Source organism: Camellia sinensis, chromosome 2, assembly GCF_055761805.1.
Source record: "Camellia sinensis isolate YWXY chromosome 2, ASM5576180v1, whole genome shotgun sequence".
Classification (NCBI taxonomy): domain Eukaryota; kingdom Viridiplantae; phylum Streptophyta; class Magnoliopsida; order Ericales; family Theaceae; genus Camellia; species Camellia sinensis.
The window spans coordinates 105,860,844-105,883,983 of record NC_138962.1 but is presented as its reverse complement, the minus strand read 5'-3'; the positions used below and the strand labels follow the sequence as shown (position 1 = coordinate 105,883,983).

Here is a 23,140-nt window from a genome sequence, read left to right as displayed (position 1 = left end):
CTTTCTCAGTTATTATCAAACCCTAATGGATTTTGGAGCTTTCACAGTCCATAAGAAAGCTTCAAAGCATTGAAATATTTTTAATATATCGACTCCATTAAATTATAAGCATTAGATGGCTTTATATAGAACTAGGAGACTTCCTAAACCAACTAGAATCAAAAAAGAAAACTACTAAAACTATTTTTGACTTCCAAAACCAACTTAAGACCAAATAAAAAGCACAAATAAAAACCAATTAAATAACTAGACCCATAAGACAACTCATGGGCAACCGCTGCAGCCCATGTCAACAAATTTGAAATTACTAAAATACCTTTCACTTAAAAAGACTAGAAAACAAAAAAAAAAATCATAAAATTAGACTCTAATAATACTATAAACATAATTATATAAAATTCCTATAACTTTCTTTTTGAAATCATGCCAATGTCTAAATATCATCGCTTCTTTGAATTTAGCCTTCCTTGAGCCTCTTATATTCTGCATCACCGCCTCTGATACCTGATACCTAATACCTACAGACTTGAGTTGGTAGATGTATATTGATTGACCTCTCTAACATTTGAGATAATCCTCCCACTTTTTCGATTTTTGTGCGTGTAGAAAACTGTCCGTGTAAATAGAAGGGACCTGTTGCAATTTTTATGGGACCAAATACAAATAGAAGTACAAATATATATATATATATATATACCTGTGTAACAGTGCTCGGAGGAGAAGTTTGGCACTAGAAGCCTGAGCATCATTAATAGTGGAGTGAGGTGTAAAGCAGAGCCATTGTACAACCATAGCCTTTTGAAGACTCTGCAACCGATGTTGCTCAGCAATATCAGATGATTTATCATATTTTCCAGCTTTGATTTCCCGAGATCTTGACAGAACCCTGTTAGAGTAGGTTGTAAATGAACTCCCCAGTTATAAAAATAATACTATTCAATTCACCCTGTCTCAAACAATAAAACTAAGGTCAAGGAACTAGATGAAAACCTCTCAACAATTTCTTCGAAACTGCCTTTCGAATCATCTCCAGGAGAAAATGGTAAGTACTCAATAGCAGAAACGAAGATTTTATATTTGACATGCACACTGGCCAAAGAAAAAGCAACATGTTACCACATTAAAAACAAACTCACAACTTCATATTTAAGAATCTTATAATCTGTGTGTATCCAGGATAGTTGGTAGCACAACATTTTCCCTCCCAGTTCTACACACAATTTGTTGAAAAGGGAATTAGAAGCATGTTTATGACACAGCTAGTGGGATATTTTACAGCAAATGAACAAAGAGAACAGTTATGAAATTGTTCACAGTACAGTACCCATAGGCCAACGAAATAAAGAAGCCAAGGCTCCTCATTTCAAAAGAAACAACCATACACCTCCTTAATGACAACACGGATAATCTTGCTAACATAGTTTAGCTGAGAAAACCTGGGCATAGTAACATTATCACTGCATTCACAGAATAAACATGCTCATTATGTTGGCAAAATAGTGTACATTTATACAATACAAACACAATGAGCATGTTTAGAAACAAAAAATATCTAACCGTATGCACACACACACACACACACACACACACACACACAAATAAAAATAAAAAATTCCCATTTTGTTAATATATAGAGAGGACATAGGACCATTACAAAGACCAATACTGTTTTCTTCCGAACTATAGTATTTTCTAGAAATTCTCTTCTTTTAGTAACACATCTGTAAAAAATACTCAATCCTGGATTGAAATTTCCACCTCCAACTATATGGCCGTCTTCAGTTTTATTTAGGGTGAATTATAATACAGGGTGTAAGACCAAAAAAAAATTAACAAAACACAGGAGGGTGCAACTCATTTTTTGATGGGGCTGCAACTCAAACACTGGGGAGTAGCACCCCTCCATTTTGTGCAATTTTTTTTTTCCTGTCCCACTGTTTAGTGATTCCCCCAATAATAAATAGTGAAGCACAATTGAGGCACTTGTAAATTGTGCACAAGTCTAAAGAACCATCAACTCCAGCCCGACCAAAAAAATATGGAAAAAAAAAGACTAAATAAATCAAACATAAAGGAAAAGGAATGAACAAGTTGGAGAACAAAAGAATGAGTAATGCTATACACAAAACAAATCATACAAACTTTTTAACTCTTTTATCATTGAAGTGAGTCTAGTTTCCAAAGTTTCATTATTGTACAGTTAGCAAGAAAAATTTGTGATTTGTTAGTTTGGATAGCATTTTTCCAAAACTATTAAAAAGATGAAACAAATTTCAGTTCTGCCTTTAAAAAACACCTGCTGTTCAGCCTTAACTCCGTCATGTGCACAAAGAGGTCAATGCAACAATGATGTGCAAGTTGAGAAGCATAGATGCCAACCAACTCTTCATGGTGCTTTGAAAATAGAAATATCGCGTACCTGGAAAATTAGAAATTGCATTTCCCAGTTAATGGTTGCACATAATGTCTCCCAATGCATGGCAATACCAAGCTAATGTAGAGAATTGTATATGACTTTGTTTAACATATTACCAAATCATATAATGGAAAAAAAACATAACCTTCGTCATTCTTCACAAGGCAAGTAAGCCATCCTATCTACGGATGGCACACATTTCAGGGGTATGAAGCCAAGTCTCATCCAAGAGATTCTCAAATGAATCAACTTGACCACATGGATGCCATCATGTCCTTTGTATAATGGACAAGCAGAAAATTACTGGTACAAATTATAGAATCTAAAGACCAAGGTCTTACAAACCAAAAAGCAAATACAGACCAAAAAATTTCTAACTGAAATCCATTACAACAATTGAGATTTGGTTTTCTATACAATATGTCACATGTCAGTTGTAACTTGTGTTCGATAGCGCTAATTAGCTTTAATACAGTTACTCTCTCTAAAGAAACCAACTTGATTCTATGCTTTAAAACTGTAACTCTTTCATTTTTAATAAATAATTACCATCAGTTGTTACTTGTTAGAGTGCTTTCTTCTGCCGCCCGTGCAACTATCTTACTTATCAAAAGTGAATATGAAGACGAATTGTTCTACTGTATCATCTTTATATGTTCTTTCAAATGATAATTGCAAATGAACATGACATAGCTGGACTCTCTGCCTTGATAACTCTGAGGACAAACAACAAAACAAAAGGCACAAATAAAAATAATAGACACATGTAAAATACTATTGTCCAGGGATGACCATTGGTTCAATGGTAAAACCTTGACCTAATAACCTTGAGGTTACGGGTTCAAGTCACGGGGCAACCACTTTGTGCACTATGCCAAAAGCTAGGTGTGTACCCAATCTTTCTCCTCCCAAACACATTAATGTGTACTAATTGGGCTTTGTTTTTTTTATGTAAAACAATATTGTCCAACTCTAACCATGTTAAAAAGATAACTCCACTGTGACAATTATTTTAGGTATGACAATCTATTGATCTGTAAGAATGAATGATTAATAAGCATGGCTCAAAAACGCTTACATATGAAGAATGAGGTCACCAACAGTCATGATCTTCTCTCCGAAAGCACCCTTCATTTGTTCTACAAGTAAGTATCTAAGCACAAGAACCAAGTGTGCACCAAAACGAATCATCTGAGGATCACCATGAGGCCTGAGAAAAAGCAAAAAGCACAGACAGCTCAATGACATGAGTATCCCATGCTCAGGTGGATGAATGTTTATAATAACAAATAGTGTTTAAGCAAACACGGATGCATGCATGCATGTGCACGGAATGTTCTTTTCACTTTTATTTATTTACTTTTTTTAAATGGAAGAAAAATTTCCAAACATGGCCCATAGTGAAACAGAATGCTACTTCGAATGCCTGTAAAAAACATCAACAGAGTTATTTTAAGATGTTTTCCTTTTAAGCATTTGGCAGTATATTTCAGCCACCTATCATGGTCTAGCTTTCAAATAGATCAACACAAAGCTGTGAATGACGACTTGGATTTTATATCTATTTCGTTAATCACAAAAAGAATATAACTAATATAAAAGGTGGCCACAAATTGGAAGGACCATAACAAGTTATAGGCACATGAACATCTAAAAGACAACAAAGGTTTGTCCTTAGAAACAGGACTCTAACTTTAAATGCTGATAAAAAGTAAAAAATCACCTGAAGACGTTTTCCCCATCTTCGGATGGTGATATCCATGACCACATAACATCTAGCAGATGCGGTATATCCCCCATCATAAGATTCATCTGGACATCAATGTTCAGTAAGAGAAGACTGGCCAATGACATATTCAAACCAAGGAAACTAAAACAATTGCCACATTTGCTTATGTATACAGAAAAGCAAAAACTTCTTTCTATAGTAGAAAGCAAAAATGACCAAGCATAGATACTTTGTTTTTATTAAAATTAAACAGAGCAAGCAAACATACAATGCAAGGACTTTGAAAAAAGAGAAGTCAGGAAGAGAAAAACAATAAAACAAATAGTGGTGCTCCAAACTTGTTTCTTGGAACAATATACACAGGAACCAAACTGAAGTAAGCCTTGTGTCCCAACACAATACACACAAGCAGCAGAAAAATATATGTAATTCATCAACAGGTTACACGGATGTCATGATTCATGACATGGTGTATAGGGACGTACATTAGGTTTTTTTTTTAATAAAAAATAAAAAAATGCCAAAAGTAAGATAAGGCGTGAAATTCTTCCATTCTACATGGAAATACAGACAAAGGCGAGAAAGGAGATACACAAGTAATCCAATGAATGCAGAATAGACCTGCTGTGCTAAACAGATAATCAACAAAATATTGTAAAGGCAATATGATACCAATGAGTTGCTAGCAATAGGTTCGTCCCCAAAATATTATAAACCCTTTGCTTTTTCTCATCCAAAGAGGGAACTGAATTATATTAAGCAACAGAGTACAAAACACCTCATAAATGACAGGACCAAATAACACATGTTAGAATTGTGTTCTTTCTGCACCCAATTACTCAACTCACCTAAACAAACTTTTTCCCTATTACATGTGGTAGGATATATGGTCATTTCCCCTAGCTGGCAATATTTTAAGTCATATCCTCAAATAATTCCAAATCAATTATGTCTTTTCTTATCATCTCAATCCATCTCCTCCTGGGCCTTTTACTTCTTTTACCACTCAATGTGGATCAAATGAGTCCTCCTTACATGTGTGCATGTTGGTCCAGGTTGCGCATGCTTATGTAATGCACATTAGTTTCATACCCCATGCAATGTGGAACTCTGCTTCATAGTCAAACCATCGCAAATGGCCTTCTTCCATTTTATCATGAGTTGGTGCCACTTTTAACTTAGGGCTGTTCAAAACGCCAAATCACCCAACCCGCCCAATCTGATCACATTACGAATGGTTTCACCAATCCTACTGTCGGCAATGGTTGAGAATCTCAAAATTTATTTGAATTTGAGTCGGACATCGAGGAAAATTCATTTTTTCTCAAAATGCCTTATAAGTTATAGCAATCCAACCAACTCTAATTCTATCTATGAGCCACATTTTCCTCAATCTTTATGAATAATTGACTCAAAACATCAGAAATTGACCACTCTTGGGTACCACTTACCCCTCCTTAAGTTTTACTCGATCTTTACCTTTATTTCTAAGTTTGCTAAAATTGCATTCCACATAATTTGTTTTTGTCGTATTTAACCTAAAACCTTTAGATTCAGTAGTGTCGCCACAATTTTAACCTAAAAGTTTGCCCCCCTTATTTGTCAAATAAATGATATCATTTGCATACTATCTCACGCATGTTGAACATCAAATGTCTCGTAACATGTTTGGTCACCTAGTCAGCAACGACCGTGAAGTTTCTTTATATCCAATTAACATTGGAATATGCATAATTTGTGTAGAATAGAACTCATAATCTACTACTCAACATGGCTAAATATTGTTCCTACATAGAGATATTCAATGGTCTAAATATTGCTAATTCGGTTATTACTATGTAATTATGCAATGTATTAGTTTTCATGCATGCTTAGGATGTGAGAGCCAGTAAAGCAGAATTAAATTCCTTAAGCTTGTGTTTGGATCATAGATTTGGGTAAGAGTTCGGAAAAGGAAAAGGAAATGTTGGTGAAATGTAGCTATATTTCATTCACAATTCACTAACTTGTACCTTTTCCCTTTATGTTTCCAAATCCCTACCTAAATCTATGATCCAAACACAGCCTAAAATAAACTTTGATGATTGAAACCAGCAATAGGTGGCTTGATCCTTACATTACTGCAAAACAATCCGCTTTTAGGCAGTCCATCAAACAAGTTAACTATCAACAAGACATCATTTCCAGCAAGTCATAACCACCCTTATTTATAGTGGAACAGGTGGCCCGTGAGACTTCATTTTAGAGTTCAAAATCAATCCGTATAAAGAAGTGGCATTTGAATATTCAAGTATGCTAAAGTCTTTTGCTAAGAAGATGCTCTTACTTCAATTTGCCGGTGCTGCTCCTTGTATTCTTGAGTAATAACTTCATGTACTGAGTCACTAAATCATGCAAAAAATAGAATTATCAAATACTAATATACCCCACCAGAAAACCGTAATAAATTGACGACGTATACCTTGAATGGAGTTTCTGGAGAAGCGCAGACAGATGCCGAGGTTGCTGATTCAGAACTTGTAGTGGCCAATTTTCTGGTCCAATTGTAGATGGAGAAACACCGTTTCCTTGTCCATGACTTCTGTCAATTGCATCTTCATAAGTTTTAAATTGATCCATTCCACCTGGTTGCAAGCGGGCTAGTTCAAGATCCACCTGAACATCAAGCCATGACTTGGCCATCGCCCAACATGCTGACTACAAAAGCATTGGAATTTAATTTCCAAGATAACTATAAACTACATAAGTAACAGGGCAAGAAAATGAGAAGAAATGAAGATCAACGCAACTAAAACTGCCTAGAAATATTGCAAAGGAAGCAGCTAAACCTCAAGATTTGAGCAATTTAAACAAATTATGTATTTAAACTACTAATCAGAATTCGCTGCCTCAAGCTCTAAACTTAACACATTGCTTATTCACAGAACTTGATTAAGTTGTCTACTAGTATAGTATGAGAAAGTATTCATGACAATGGAAAGCGATGAGCATAAACAACAATACGATGTGGTTGTTGTGAAGGAAAATATGTGGCTTGATCGTTACTTTTCTCCCTTCAAAAGGTGAGGGTTATTGGAATGATACTCTATTGACCTCATAATGGCTACAATACCACTAAGGACTCGTTAGGGAACTTGGTTATTTTAGTTGGCTTTTATGGTTTTTTGGCTATTTTATGAGATGAAAAAAAGTCGTGTTTGTGATGATTCGTGAATTTTTTAGTAGTTGAATATATGGTTGTGAGAAAAAAGTGATTGATTGATGTGTAGGATGTGACATTTAGTCTTATTGCCTATTTTAGCCTTTTTTGTTTTTATAGGCTATTTTAGCCCCAATCATTTTTCCCAAATAGGGCCCAACTCTATTATCCAATCACGGCCAAATACAACTTGTTAAGAGAGGGCCTTGAAAGTTTATTACCCCGTCGCAGGAGGTGCTTCTTGTAAAGTATAAGCTCCTAGGTCTGAAGTATCTGCCTACAACCAAAGCAGAAGTTAAATAAAATTGTGCCTTGTTGAAAATTATTGAAAAGCTCAACGTGGTTTGAAGATTTGGATTAGATAAGATGTTGGTCAAGCGGTATTAAATAGAATTGGGAAGAACTACAGTATAAAAAGGTGCCTTACATGTTGTATGGCTGAGCTTTTATCTTTTTTGTATAATATCAATATACATACGTTGAGCCTTGAGGCTGTGAACCAAGCTGTCATTGTGAAAATTGGTGAATACAACCATAATGAAAACTTGGAAGTTTCAAATAGCATTTTGTGTGCTTGGTAGTTGTGGGTAAGTGAGGTTAGAGGTGGTCGGTTGCAGACCTCTGGGAAAATGAAGAGCACTTTAGTGGTTTGAGAGCACCGGAGGTGGAGAAACAGAAGACCGAAGTAGGCTTAGAGATGGGGAAGCGTAGTGAGAGACCTTGAACACTTAGAGCATGTTTGGTACGAAGGAATGGAATCAGTATGGGAATGGAATGTTCATTCCCATTCCATTATTTAGTTGCCAACATGGAATGACATAGAAATAGAATGATAATTCTTATTCTCATGTTTGGTTATGCCTTTAAATTAATGGAATGGAATATTTTTTATATTTTATTTATTTATTATTTTTATTATTTGTTTTAACAAGCTAGTAACAAACAAGTTAAAAATTCATACAGATTATGATAGTTGTGAAGTGATGGTGTGAGTGGTGGTATTGGTGGCGGCATCAGTGGTCGTGATAGTAATGGTATTAGGATGGTGGTGGTGGTAGGTCACCATGATGGTGGTGGTGGTAAGCTAGTGTTGTGGTGGTTGTGGCGGTGGTGGTGTTGGTTGTGGCGGCGACAGTGATGATGGCAAGTAGCGGTAGTAGAGTGGTGGTTCTCATGATAATGGTGGTGTGATTTTTGTAAAAATGGTGATAGTAGTGGTAAGGTAATGGTAGTGGCAGTGACGATGGTGGTGTTGGTGGGTAGCAGCAATAGAGTGGTGGTTCTTGCGATAATAATGGCGGTGGTGTGCTTTTTGTTAACGTGGTGGTAAGGTAATGGTTCTAGGAGCAAAGGCAGTGGTGATGGTAAAAACGGAGGTAGTAGGGTAGTGATTCTAACGATGGTGGTAGTGATTGTGAAGGTGGCGGTTGTAGCAGTGGTAGTTGTGGTGATGGTGGTATTGGTAGTGGTGGCAGCGATGGCGTAGTAGGGTGGCGGTGGCGGTGGCGCTGGTCGTGGAGGTAGTGGTAGTGGTTGTGGAGGTGTGGTGGTGGTGATGCAGTGGTTGTGGTGGTGATGTGGTGCTTGCAGTTGTGGTGGCGATGGTGGTGGTGATAATGTAGTAACGGTAGTAGTGGTAGTGATGGTGGCGGCAATAGGGTGGTGGTGGTGATTGTAGCGATGGCAATAGTAGTAACGGTGGTAGCAATGGTGGGAGGGAGTGGTAGTAGAAGGGAATGGTGGTCGTAGCTAACTGATAATGTTTTATGGTGATTCTATGATAGAATGGAATGGCTATTCCTTGGGTTAGAGAAAGGAATAGGCATTCTCATACGTTAGAATAACAATTCCATTAAAATGACTATTCTCACTTAGATAAGACATACCAAACATGGGAAATGGAATGCAAAGTCAGAATGGGCATCCTATTTTAGCCCATTCCATCGTACCAAACGTGCTCTGAGGGTTTGTGTAGTTATAGTAGTGTTGTTGTATGATGATCGTGGTCGTTGCATGTATGATACGTTATATAAGCTCCTCTAGTATTGGAGGAGCCCAAGCAACTTGAGGGACAGGTGGCGGGCTCCCCTCACCTCAAGAAGCTGATATAAACTTGGTTGTCATCTGGGGTGATAGGTCTGATATCTTCAAAGGCAACGTATCATGCATGTAGAGGCATGGATATAAGGTCCACATTGCCTCTCTCTAAGGAGACAGCCAAGCAAAACCTTGATGGTACCATGGTCTTAGCCTCCAATCCACAGTCCTCCGATGGTCCCCAAGCGAGGTTGCCTAGGCCCAACTCCTAGCCTAGAAAGCCAAGTGGTTGAGTAGAATGAGTGACATTAAGGCAAGCCTTAGGCTGCTATGCAAGCATATGTTAGCCGAAGGACTAAATAGGCAGCCAAGCGCTCAACCTATGTAGCACGGACACGGACACGGACACGGACACGGACACGGGAGACGACACGGACACTCGAAAACGCAATTTTTCAAAAAATAGGGGACACGACATGCTGGGGACACGTTTAATATATATAATTTTATTTATTTATTATATGTCTAAAATAAAAATAAAATCATTAATTCTTACACAATCACAATAATAATAAAATTAATAACATAATTTAAAAAAAATTTAATAAAAAACGAGTTTTTTAAAATAAAAATAATTTATTTTATGAATTTTAAGTTTATCAAAAAAAAAGTATAAAACAAAATAAAAAAGAAATAAAAAAGAAAGGAAGAGAGAAACGTTGAAAAAAAATATAAAAGAGAAAATAGAGGAGAGGGAGAGTGAAGTCAAAAAGCAGAGACAGACAGAGTCAGAAAAGGGAGAGACGAAAGGGAAGAGGAGAGAAAAAAATGAAGAGGGGAAGAAGAAGACCAGAGAAGATGGAGAGAAGAAGGAGAAGAAGAGAAGAAGCAGAATACCTCAGCTTCTTGGATTGATCGGAAACAGGTTAGGCTTCTCTCCCTCGATCTCTTTCTCTCCTCTCTCCTCCCTCGATCTCTTTCTCTTTCTCTGTTTCTGTCGATATCTTTCTTTGTCTCTGTCGATCTCTTTCTCTCTTTCCCTGTCTCCGTCGATCTCCTTCTCTCTTTCTCCGTCTCCTGTCCAACAGTTAGGGCTTTTCGATTCCCCTTAGGCGTGTTCGGAAAGTGTCCCGCCGTGTCCATGGTGTGCCAAACTGGAAGATTTCAAAAAAAAAAAAAAGAGACGTTAGAGAGAGTGTCGGACACGTGTCTACCGCGTGTCCGACGCGTGTCAGTGTCCGACACGTGTCCGACACTCGTACGCAGTGCCTGGGGACGTGTCGGTGCTTCATAGGGCTCAACTTTAGGCCTCTAAGAGAGCGTGGGTAAGTAAGAACCCAAATTGGCATGCAAGTGAGTCTAGGTCCTCAATGAGCGCGTAGGCAAGCTGATAGCCCAGCTCATTTATCTTGGAGCTCTCCATACTTGATGGTGTGCATGCCTCGACTTAGGCTAGGCATGCAATCTCAATTGACAGTGGTGCCTTAGAGGTTTTCCATGTGGGGGTGTGATGACAATGATGCGGTGCCCGAAGGGCTCGCCACGTGTCGGGCATGGTATAGGTACCTACAGTAGTCTTGTATAAGATAATATATAATTGTCTCCTCAAAGAAAACGGACTTTACCCTGTAAATGTGACATCAAAAAATAGACAGAGTCATCTCACCATTCTGCTACTTCATTGCCCTTCTACAGCTACATTTAAACAGTTATTCAACTAGATAACAATACGACAGGTCAACAACTAATTCTCCTTTCATTGCAGCAATTCAAGAAAACTAAATTACAAAGATTAATTATTTGCAATATCAACCACCTCTTGTATCAGTTTACTAAATATTTTTCAGGGTTAATTTCAGTTTTATCCCCCAAACTATTGTCGTTTTTTTTCTATTTCATCCCTAAACTATCAATTTATCTAGTTAATCCCTAAAATTTTGATTTCAGTTCTTATGGTTCAATTAGAGATGGCCCATCCAAATCAATAATGAGGAAAAGCTAATCTACTAGGCAAAAAGATAATTTCACAGTTTGGACAACCTAATAGTGGGTTTGGCAATTGCTTTTTTAGTAGTTTTTTTATTGGTTTTTTTGGTCTTTAGTGAACTTTTATAAAAAGAAAAATTCAAAAACGTTCACTTTTAAGTCCCACTAGACTAGATAGACTTGAAAAGCAACTTTAAAAAAAAAACATTAAAATTGACTTTTTTGAGTTTTTTTCTCTGGTGAACTTTTCTTGGAATTTTTCAAAATTTCCTTACTTTTAAGATCCATTTAGACTTGACAAACCTAAAAAGTAAAACGTTTTGGCACAATTTTTTTAAAAAAAGTACTGAAGAGAAAAAAAAAAAAAAAGAAAAAAGCTCTACAAAAAAATGTAGCTTTGTTATCTATTGCCAAACATAGCCTAAATCATACAACTACTATATTAGACAACTTACACTCTACAACCATACACCCATCTTCTTCTATAACCCTCATTTCAAATTAGCAAACAAAAAAATGATTGTTTGGTCATGTGGTTTAAATTGTTCAAATATTAAAATGACTTTTTGCCCATCAAATTAGGTTTTAACATTCAATTGGACTACTTTAGTAGAAATTAATATCTTTAGGGACTAAATAAAAATAAAGGGTAACTTACAAATACACCCTCTGAGATTTGCTTAAAATACAAATTACCCCTTATCGTTCTAGAAATTACATCCCGCCCCTTCAAGTTTCTAATTGCTTAACCAATGACCTCTTTTATTAATAAATCATCAAGTCAGTTAACTGTTTTTAGTATAGGAGAGTAGTTAAGAATTTTATTTTTTCTGTTAATTTTGTTAATAAAAAATTTGGCAAGGGAATATTTGTAATTTTCAAAACTATAGGAGGCAGTTCGTATTTTAACTTAAACTCAAGGGGTGTATCTGTAATTTAGCCTAAATAAAATTAATAGTTGAAGGATGAAACACAAAGAGTGGCGATAGTTTCTAGAAACATTTTTTTGAGCATCAACAAAGAATTTTATTAAAAAAGAAAAATGAGAGGAGAGGACAAGAAGCCCTCAAACAAATAGAGAAAGAAAAGGCAAAACAATCAAAACAAATTTCACTAAACTCCTAGCACTAGAGATGGCAAACAACAGCCCAATCTCTAGAAATCAAGAAAAATGAAACTCCTTCAAAAGGAAGCCAAAAATTCCACAAAGCCAAATATGAAGCCAAATAATATAGCGATCCCGGTTGTCCCTTTACTGTTCTGTTGTATTCCGGACTCGGTTCCGTGAAGTTGGTAGTGGTATCTATCTTGTTGTCGTCCTTTAATTCCACTTGATTGAGTTTTAGGATGTTTTGAACAGGGTTGTTACAAGTTGGTTAGGCCTTAGTTTCAATTCCTTGTTGTTCAGTTTTTAGGCGATCCGCTCGAGCGGGCCTTCTTGCGCTCGAGCGGGTATTGCACACCTCCAGTATTTCGTGTTCCTGGAAAACTTCTGCAGATGTGATTTTTACACTCGAGCGGGTTTGTTTACGCTCGAGCGGTAGAGCTCGAGCGGGTCGGTTGGCGCTCGAGCGGGCAGTACTTCCTGGGTATAAGTTCTGGGAGGGGGAAATCTATGCTCGAGCGGACTGGTTTTCACGCTCGAGCGGATGTGCTTTATTCTTGTGTCTTGGCGCTCGAGCGGGCCTTGTTGCGCTCGAGCGTGTCCAGATTTTGTTCTTGGCGCTCGAGCGCTGTGTTCTCCGCTCGAGCGGGTCATACGTATATGAGTTATCCGCTGGGTCATTTTAAATCACTTTTTCACTTTTCCTCTCTCTCTTACTTTTCCACAAACACCATTGTTGAGCTTCTCACTCTAGAACTCTACCTTCTCTCTAGGTATTGATCTAGTAGGAGTGATTTCCTCACCTTTGGCCTTTACAAAAGAGTTGTTGATCGTCGAGGGCTATCTTTTGATCCGAGAAACTCGTGATTTGGAGCAAGTTCGTTTTCATCATCTTCTCCGTTGGTTGTCATCCTTGAGGTAGGGATTCCTACTCACTCTTATGGTCTTTGACCCAGATTTTTAGTTATTTTGATAGAATGTTGAACTTGGGAAATTTTGGGACTTAGGGTTTCAAAATGTATAAAAAGGGTTGTGTGATTTGGGGTTCAAAACTTGTATATTTGGGTTCCAAAGTGATGATTTGGTTGTTGGTTGTTGATATTAGGCCATTGGGTCAATATTGGGAAAGAGGGTAGAAAACCCTAATTTGTTGTATAAATTAATTGACATAATTAATTTGGGAAAATTGTAAACTTTTGGAATTAAGTTGGAAATAATGAAATCGGTTCATTATATGGTGAAATAGTGGAGTTAGATTTATTAATCGCTCACTTTTGAAAACATTGATATTTTATCTGTTGGAACTTTTATTATCTGTTTAGAAATAATTGCTTGGGCTACTGGTGGAGGGTAGTTTTGATTGTTGTAGACAATGCATGATGATTAGGCAAACTAAAACTAATCGATTGGATATGTCATAGAGTATGACGGTTGATAGAATACATTAATGTTATGTATTGATTGATTGTGTATATGACCTTTGTGTATATATGCATTGTGTGTGTGGGAGGAGATAGGGGATGTACTCCACGGTTTAGGGGAAGATAGGGGATTGACCTCTAAACCGAACATTGTTTGGGAGGAGATAGGGGATGGACTCCACTGATACAGCTCATATGCTTGTCAGAAAATGTGTTGATACAGCTCATATGCTTGTCATTGGAAGTGTTGATACAACTCATATGCTTGTCATGGGAAGTGTTGATATAGCTAATATGCATATCTGTTGAAATGTGGATATAGCTTGTATGCTTATCTGTTGAGATATTGATATAACCTATGTGTTTATCTATTGTAAAAATGGAAAACGTTTAATATGAGTCTTGGTCTCATATAAGTGGTTGGCCAGGTTCTGAGCCATTGATGGGAACTGTGAAATTGATAAGAAATGGAAATGGATTATGAATTGGTTTATGAAAATTGAACATTTATCAATTGCTAATGTCTTAGTCATTGCTTATACTGTGTTTAGCATATCTCTACTGGGCTGTGGCTCACCCTATATGGGAATATCATTTTCAGGTACAGGTAGCATGCCATCTCCAAGGACATAGCTTGGGAGGCTAGAGGCGGACACACTTTTGTTGTCTTATTTCTTTTTGATGTATTACATGTAAATTCAAGCCAAGGGCTTAATGTGTAAATGAGTTAGTACTCTTTTGTTGTAACCAAGTGTTAACTTGGAAAGCTGTAAGCCTTTAGGGCATTTGCTTTTGTCGTTAACATGTAATACTTTTTGTAATGGAACTCTGATGAATAGAAGAATGTGGAGTTTTTATATATCAATGCATGTCTATATTGATGGCTTTAATGTTATTATTTTGAGGGCGTTACAAATAAAGACGAATATCCCGCCCTATTCCACAAAGCCTCCTCATCTGATTTTTTGCTGTGAAAGATTCGTGCATTTTCTCCAACCAGATAGTCCAGAAAATAGCAAACACAATATAGGACCACTTTGGTTGGGCTCTCTTGTTGCCGCCAAACCCATCAAACCTAACACGAAGCATATGAATGCAGTCCCACGGAGCAACCCACTAAACATCACGTAGGCCAAACAAATGCTGCCATAAAGCAAAAGCCACCGGGCAGTCCAAAAATAGATGATCTGCCGATTCTGAATTCCTCTTGCACATCACACACCATTGAGGACAAAGTAAGTGATTGGACCTTCTCCTTTAGAAAAGGTCATTGGTTGTGACACCCTTTTGAGATAAGGACCACATGAAAACTTTACTTCACGAGGAACAGTCGCTTTCCAAATTTTCCTATGAAGAGGAAACAAAGGGACAGAGGGATCATCAATGAATTTATTGAACAGAGATTTACAAGAAAAGACCCCTGAAGAACTGATATTCCAAACCCTACTATCACAAGAGGAAGAAAGAGAAACCCCATCAATCAATGACAACGAAGAAGCCAACTCGCCAACCTCCCTATCATTTAAATTCCAACGAAAACCAAGATTCCAAGAAATAGGTGCCACATTAGAACATGCCACCGATGCTATTGAAACATCCCGAGTACAAACCAACTTGTAAAGGAGAGGAAAAGCACAATTGAACGAGGAATCCCCTAAACCAAACATCCTCCGAAAATCGGATACTCACCCCATTCCCCACTTCCAATGATAGGAAATTGGACACTTGTGGATACAAAAGAGAGATCGACTTCCAAGGAGAACGACAATTGCCTGCAGTAACCACATTAGAATCTCTACCATTGGCCTGAACTTCATACTTGCTTTTAATGATAGAATACCATAGTGACATTCTTTCAACAGGAAATCTCCATAACCACTTACTCAAGAGGACAATGTTCCTAGTAACAATGTTTCCTATAGCAATGCCCCTTTATCCCTAGGAAGAGAAACAACCTCCCACTTAACTAGATGATCCCTTTTACCCTCATCGCACCCTTTCCAAAGAAAATATCTTATCAATTTATTTTCCTCGCAATGTTGACCGGAATCTTGAACAAGGATAAGAAGTAAATAGGAACACAACCCAACACGGACAGTACCCCCCCAACCACCCCCCCGGCGGGTGGAATAACAGGGATTGCTTCCAATCCTCTAATCTTTTCCCAATTTTGACAAGTACAAGCTCCCAAAAAGATGCCGATCTAGGATCTCCTCCCAATGGAAGCCCAAAATATTTGAGAGGAAATTGCTCAATGGAACATCCCAACATATCTGCCATCCTTTGCTCATAGGTAGACTTCAAATTAATACCCACAACACTACTCTTACAAAGATTAACCTTGAGCCCCGACACAATTTCAAAGATTCTCAAAAGCATTAGCAAATTGCCAACCTTACCCTTCTCCTTTAATGAAAAAAAGATAGTGTCATCCGCAAGTTGTAATGGGTGACACCAATCCTATCCCTACCCACCACTTATGAAGCATGGGTACTCCGAAAATATTGTTATACTCGTACCATGTACTTACCAGGTACTAGTAATCGTACCGATAGGATTGCATGCGTACCAAGTACCCGAAATACATACCGGGTACTTTTTATACATTCTTTGATAGTTGGGTACTGGATAGGTACTTCATGGGTACATCAGGAGTACATCAAGCTATGAGACATTGGTGGGGATACGTTTAATTTATTAGAGAGTTCTTATTTACTTGAAATTGTAAATCCTTTACATAATGTGCTAGAGATGAAAGATATATTATTCAATGATGAAGTTGATAAAAGTGAAAACTAAAGCTTCACGTTTTTAAATTTTGCTTAGCTTGATTTTGAAATGAAACTTTATTTTGTAATTTCTCCTATTTAATGGCATTAAAATAGCTTCTAGACTTTGCTTTGGTATTGGTATTGTTGAACCATGATTTCTCTTTTGGTTTTATAATTTCTCCTTTTAGTTTTGGTATTGAACTTTAATTTATAGATTGGATCTCAAACTATAAATTATAAAAAAATAAAAACCTTATTGGCGTACCCCAGCCGTACCCGTATCCTGTTTTTTTTAAGTCTTGCCATATCGGCATACCCGTATCGTACCCGTACCAATATCCGTACCCGCACCCGTGCTTCATAGCCCACCACAAATCCTTTGATAATATCCTTTTCTTTAGCTAGAACGATGATTCTACCCAACACATCAACTACTAAAATAAGCAAAATGGTGACATATTGCATGACGACATTCACAATTACCTAAAAGAATTCCCAGCATTACCATTCACAATGACCGCCATATTGCATGACGACACCCCCCCCCCCAAACCCACCTCCTCCCCCTAGACCCAAAGCCCTTCTGTAATGACCCACCACATATAATATCTTGCATTTAATTAATTAAGGAGATTTGGATTTTAATTAGTTATTATTCTGATTTAGTTTGGGATTTATAAGAATTATGGAGTCTGATTTGTATATGATTCTATTAAGGATTTATTTTGGAATTAGAAATTGAAAACCTAAATGACTTAAGGAGGTGAAATTGATGAGTTGAATCAGTTTAATTTCAAGTATTAACCCATTTGGGAGTTCAATAAATATTCAATTCAGTTTAGTAAAATTAAGATTTGATTAATTGGGTCCGAATTGGAGCTAATTAAGTTATGAGGATTGGGAATTATGATTATTATGAATTAAATTTACTCATGAGGTGTCCAATTTGAATATGTAATTTATTGACAGAGATTTTGAGTTTAATCTGAAATTGAAGGCCTTAGAGATTTGAGAAACCAAAATTGATGATGGCAATAAGTTTAATTTGATATTTGGAGCCTTTTGAGAGTTTGATTAAAAATCTGATTCAGATTGGTAAAAATTAAATATATTTAATTGGGCCTTAATTAAAGTTAATTCGACTAATTAAATTATGTGGGATTTGTAATTAATTATGATTAATTAAATTATGTGCTAATCAAGAATTATTAAGACTCAGTGTTACTTAATTAAGTTAATCTTAATCATAAATAGAATTGTGGAATGGTCTAGAATTTGAGGGTGGATGTGGGTGTGGGTGTGGGTGTGGGTGTGGGTGTGGGTGTGCTGAGAATTATGTGTGCGCACTGAGAAATCTGTGTGTGTGTGTATGTGAGTGATGTGCTGGAAGAATTCTAGTGTGTGTGTGTGTGTGCACGTGTTCCCTAATGAAAAAGTAGGGTGTGTATACGTGTATTGCTGATGAGTTCAAGGGTGTAACTTCATTACTCATGTTTTCTGCTGGGCAATTTTAGAGAGAGAGAGAGAGCTCACCTTTAGCAAGAGAAGTTCAAGATTTGAAGAGAAGAAGACCCAAGGGGGGAATCAAATTTAATTTCTGAAATTAGAGCTTAAGGTATGGGAATCATGCTTGATTTTTGTAGAATCTTTGTATTACACTTGAAATTAAAGATGAGTTTGGAATCAACATCATGCAATTGGAAGAAATTAAGAAGAAAATCAAGGAAATTGAGCTAGGTTCATGGTTTTGGAAGTTATTTGGAAATTAATCATTTTGGATTTGATTTATATTGCCTTGCACGAAATGGAATTTCATTTTCACATACATGAACAAATGCTATAAGTTTTGATACCTTAAATTTACATGCATTTTAGATTTCAAGAATTTTGAAGAATTTATTCTATGTTTTGAAGAGAACTAAGACGAACATTTGAATTATATCTTAACATAATTAATTTGTAAAGTCCTTGTAAACAAATGTTTTCTTCCCCATGAAATTTTTATGTCTTGTTTTTAAGTTTATGAGTTTGATTTTGGGTTTGGATTTTGAAATACTATTGCATGAAAGCTTTTGTATTGCATTTATTTCAAAAAATTAAGTTTCCATATTCAATTTCATGTTTTGTTCTCTAAAGAAAAGAAGTATGGAAAATCTTTACATGCATAAAGATTTAATTCAAGTTTTTGCAAATTATTGAGGTTTTAAGTAAATAATTCCTAAAGGGTCATGTATTGGTATTTTTCCAAAGTATTTTCATGATTTCAAACAGGCCATGGATGACCCCAAGTTTTGAAATGAAGTTTAATAAGTTAAGAACCAACAAAAGTTAATTGATTATGAAGCAAAGTAAGAAATCAGTTTATTTGAAAAGAAAGAATAAGTAAGAATACATGAAACAAGAATTCGGTTTATTAGGGAAGAAAAGAATAAGAGAAGTTATACGTGATCAAGAGAGTAATATTGTGTTTCGATATGTTCGTTTGTGTGCTTTGTGTAGGTTGGGTGTCCAAGGAGTTATATTCGAGTCAAGCCCACTGTAAGTAATATCTCTATAAAGATATGTTCGAAAAGTGTTCTGTAAATTGTTATATGAATCATGTTTATGAAATGTTATTTTATATGAATGAATGAATGTCTGATTTTAAAATATAATCAGGGCATCCATTAAAAGGCCCTCGCCTGGGAGAAACAATACCATGGCCCTTTGATTAACAAAATATGCCCTCGCCTGGGAGGAAACAATACCATGGCCCTGTGTTGATGAGGCCCTTGCCTGGGGGAAATAATACCAAGGCCCTTCATTATTTGGTTACAGAGATTTCTAATGTTGGCTCGAGTGGTCCTTTTGCTTGGCATAGATGGTCCCGTCGTTTAGACTCATGTGATTCCTTTGTTGACCTTCATGGTCCCTTTGATTATGCTTTTGGGCCCTTCGTATTCGACTAGATGTACCACGTATAATGTTTTGTTAATGGATTCAATATGGAAAATGCTTTGTTTGATTCAGATATATGTTTCATTTGAAAAAGTATGATTTCGATACGATAAATGTTCACTTTGAAAATGATGTTATATGATATTTGGAAATGTAAAAATATGGCACATACTTTGTTTTCAAAATGATATAAGATTCGCTTTGAAAATTGTAAGACACACTTTTAAATTGTTATAAATTGTTATGGACTTCATTCATTAACCTCTTTATTTAGGTATTACTCGCTGGGCTCTAACTCACCCCTCTCTCCTTATATATATGTAAGTGAGCAAGTGGAAGATCAGCATTAAAGTTTGCCTCGAAGTCCGCCCTTTGTCAAGCCACCCAAGCAGTGCCTCCGTGATGAGGCTTTAGTTTTATTTTGTCAAGCTTGCTAAGCTCTTTTTTTTTTTTTAAGTCTTATATATATGTGTGTGAGATGTATTAAGATTTAAATATGTATATGATAAAAGTATGTTTCAATGTTTTAAATATTTTAGTTCATCATGTATGCACAGCGCAATGGACATTATTCATTTTGTTTTACTTCCGCTTCAAGCCTCGATATTAATTAAATATTTTTGAAATTTTGTCTTTAAGGCCTGATTACAGGCCAGTCATGGCCTAAACCTTTAGGAGTGGGTTTGGGTCGTGTCACCTTCCTTTCGAACTCAAAATCCAAACAGCCCTAATCCACATGGTCGTATGCTTTCTCGAAGTCCACGTTAAAAACAATGCCCTTTTTATGCAATCCCCTATATTACTCAACTAAGAAGCACGGACACGGACATGAGACATGGCGATTTCCAAAAAATGGGGCCACGGACACAGCGGGAACACGACAATAAAATATGTTTTTATATATTTTCATTTACTATTTAGATTAATATTACATTTACAAACAATTAATATTAACAAAAACTAACTCTAATTCTTTTCTTTTTTATAATAATAAATAAAATAAACACTTTTAAATTAACACATCTTTTATTTTATAGATGATCTATTAAGTATTTAAATCTAAGGAAAAAAATAATAATAAACATTTAACATTCATCAAAAACACTAAATAAAAAGAAAAAAAAACTTGGCATGTCCCTAGTGTGTCTCCAAAGTGTTTTCAGTGTGTCCTCTGAAAATAAATTAATTAAATAAGGAGACACGCCATGTGGTGTGTCCCATACATGTCTCCGCCGTGTTCGCATGTCATCGAAAGTGTCAACAATCTCATTGACCACTAGGACCACATCCAGGATTTGCCGTCCATGCACAAAGGCCCCTTTTGAAGGAGAAATGGTTTTCCCAAGGACAGCCCTTTTTAAGGAGCATCTTTCCCAAAATTTTGTAAAGTAGTGTAACCAAACTAACAGGTCTGAAATCTCCAATCTTAACTGACTTCTCTTTCTTGGGAATGAGACAAATGAAGGATGCATTGGTGCATAAGTTAACCTCCCCCACTCTAAAAAAACTGACCAACCACTTTCATAAGATCCCCTTTCACGATTTCCCAACAATCTTGAAACACTACCATTGAGAAACCATCCGGGCCTAGAGCCTTATCTCTCTCGCATTCAAACACAACCTACTGCACCTCACATTCTTCAAAGGTTCTTTTGAACCAACTGACTTTCAAGGTATCCACAGGAGCCCAAAAAATACCTTTGATCCCTAGACGGTCCACTCCTCCATTAGAAAAGAGAATTGAGTAAAAATAGAAAATCTCATTAACGATTTACTCTTTCCTCATTCACCAACCAATCCTTGCCCAATTTCCAAATTTTTAATGAAATTCTTCTTCCTTTTCCCCGACGCAACCCTATGAAAAAATCTTGAATCGATGTTGCCGTCTTTTGCCCATTTCAACTTAGCTCTTTGTCCCCAAAAAACAAGCTCTTCCAACTTTAATTTGAGCAATGATCTCTCATCTCTCGAAGTCCTAGATAAACCCTCCCTGGACTCCTTTGCATCCAAATCTTCAATACCTCAAACCAACTCTGCTTTCAACTCATTTAGATCACCAAAAACTTACGCTTCCAAATCGTTAAATTCTCCTTGACCCCTCTCAACTTTCACATAAACTTGAAACCCTCCCCACCCATGGACTCTTCCATTCTCCCACCACTCCTTGAAATCAGTTTTAAAAGAGCGATTTTTCAGCCATATGTTCTCGAATCTAAAGGTGGTTGGACCCCATTTAAAGGGACAACTCTCAAAAATCACCTGGCAATGGTTTGAAACAACTCTTGGCACAACCTCTTGCCTTAAATCAGGAAACAACTCCTCACCATGCAAAGTATGAAGAAATCTATCCAACCTATGGCAAACACTATTCTCCTGAAGATTAGACCAAGTAAACCGAGCACTACTCAAGGGTAGATCAATCAACTCACACTCTTTTATAAAGGAATCGAAATCCCACATACTTCTATTTGTGGAAACCCCATTGAGCTTTTTCGAAATCAGCCTGACCAAACAGCCTCCTCAATATATATTATACATATATATATATATGTTGCAATCCATGTTGTAGAAGCTAAATAGACATGCTTAGAATCAAAACCACAACTAGGAGAGCTTCTACATGTGCTCATATGCATTTTATACCAGGTAATAGGTAGGAGGAATAAGTGGTTGATTGTTCTTACAAAAAGCTCAAAAGATGTATCAAAGCGAATTATGGGCGAACAAAAACTGATAAAAAAAAATTTATTCACCCAAAAAAAACTGATAAAAAATTAGAAGGTAGCATCATTAAGGAGCAAAAAATTACCTCCCAGTCTGTACAAATAGGAAGAATACGCTTCAAGTTACTACACTGGGCTGCATATACTTGTGGACACGCCCCGCGTGAGGGCCTCACCACACAGTTCAGACTCAATTTTGTCACGGTTCTTAATCTGAACCGAAGAGTCCAAATTCGGCAAATCGTTTTGAGAAAACAGATTTTTAGAAAAGAAGTGCCAAACATGGACTGCTTTGCCAGATACAGAGTCGCCACCTAAATATTTTTTTTAATGGGGGAATTTAGGAAACCCTGACTCGATGCCAAAGGTCACGTGTCCATCATCACCAAAGTTGCCTCGGCTCGAGAACTTGGGTACGATTGGGGAAGGTCAGCTATGAGCACCCCCTCTCGCCCGGTCCGAAGACTGGCCTCTACTAACCATGATATCTGATTTTTAAAAAACATTATGTGTTCTTATTCCGGTTAATAGCCTAGATTTACTACGTGATGCGCACAGCAAACAAGTATAGACTAAGTCGCCTAAATTGGAACAAAACATTTCATGTTTGTTTATTTGAGGATGATTTGATGGTGCTACCCGTGAGTAGGCTAAGACATGGATTTTGCCACCCTCGAGTGGGCTTAGAAAATATGGTTTTGCCACTCTTAAGTGGGCTTAAAATTCGCATCTAATGCATTGTTCCAATTTAAGTAACCCAACCTTTACCCACAAGCATTCAAGTAGTTATATCACATAAGCAGTTAGCCTCATGGT

General features: G+C 36.8%; 1 long non-coding RNA gene across 1 annotated transcript; it reads right to left on the bottom strand.

The window, feature by feature from the left end:
* Nucleotides 1-3,494: 3,494 nt before the first annotated feature.
* LOC145819640 (uncharacterized) lies at nt 3,495-22,471 on the bottom strand. The gene is made up of 4 exons (XR_014360403.1): nt 22,411-22,471; nt 6,472-6,842; nt 4,140-4,228; nt 3,495-3,626 (listed from the first exon to the last, which is right to left on the bottom strand). It is a non-coding gene; the product is annotated as an uncharacterized LOC145819640 (long non-coding RNA).
* Nucleotides 22,472-23,140: the final 669 nt, after the last annotated feature.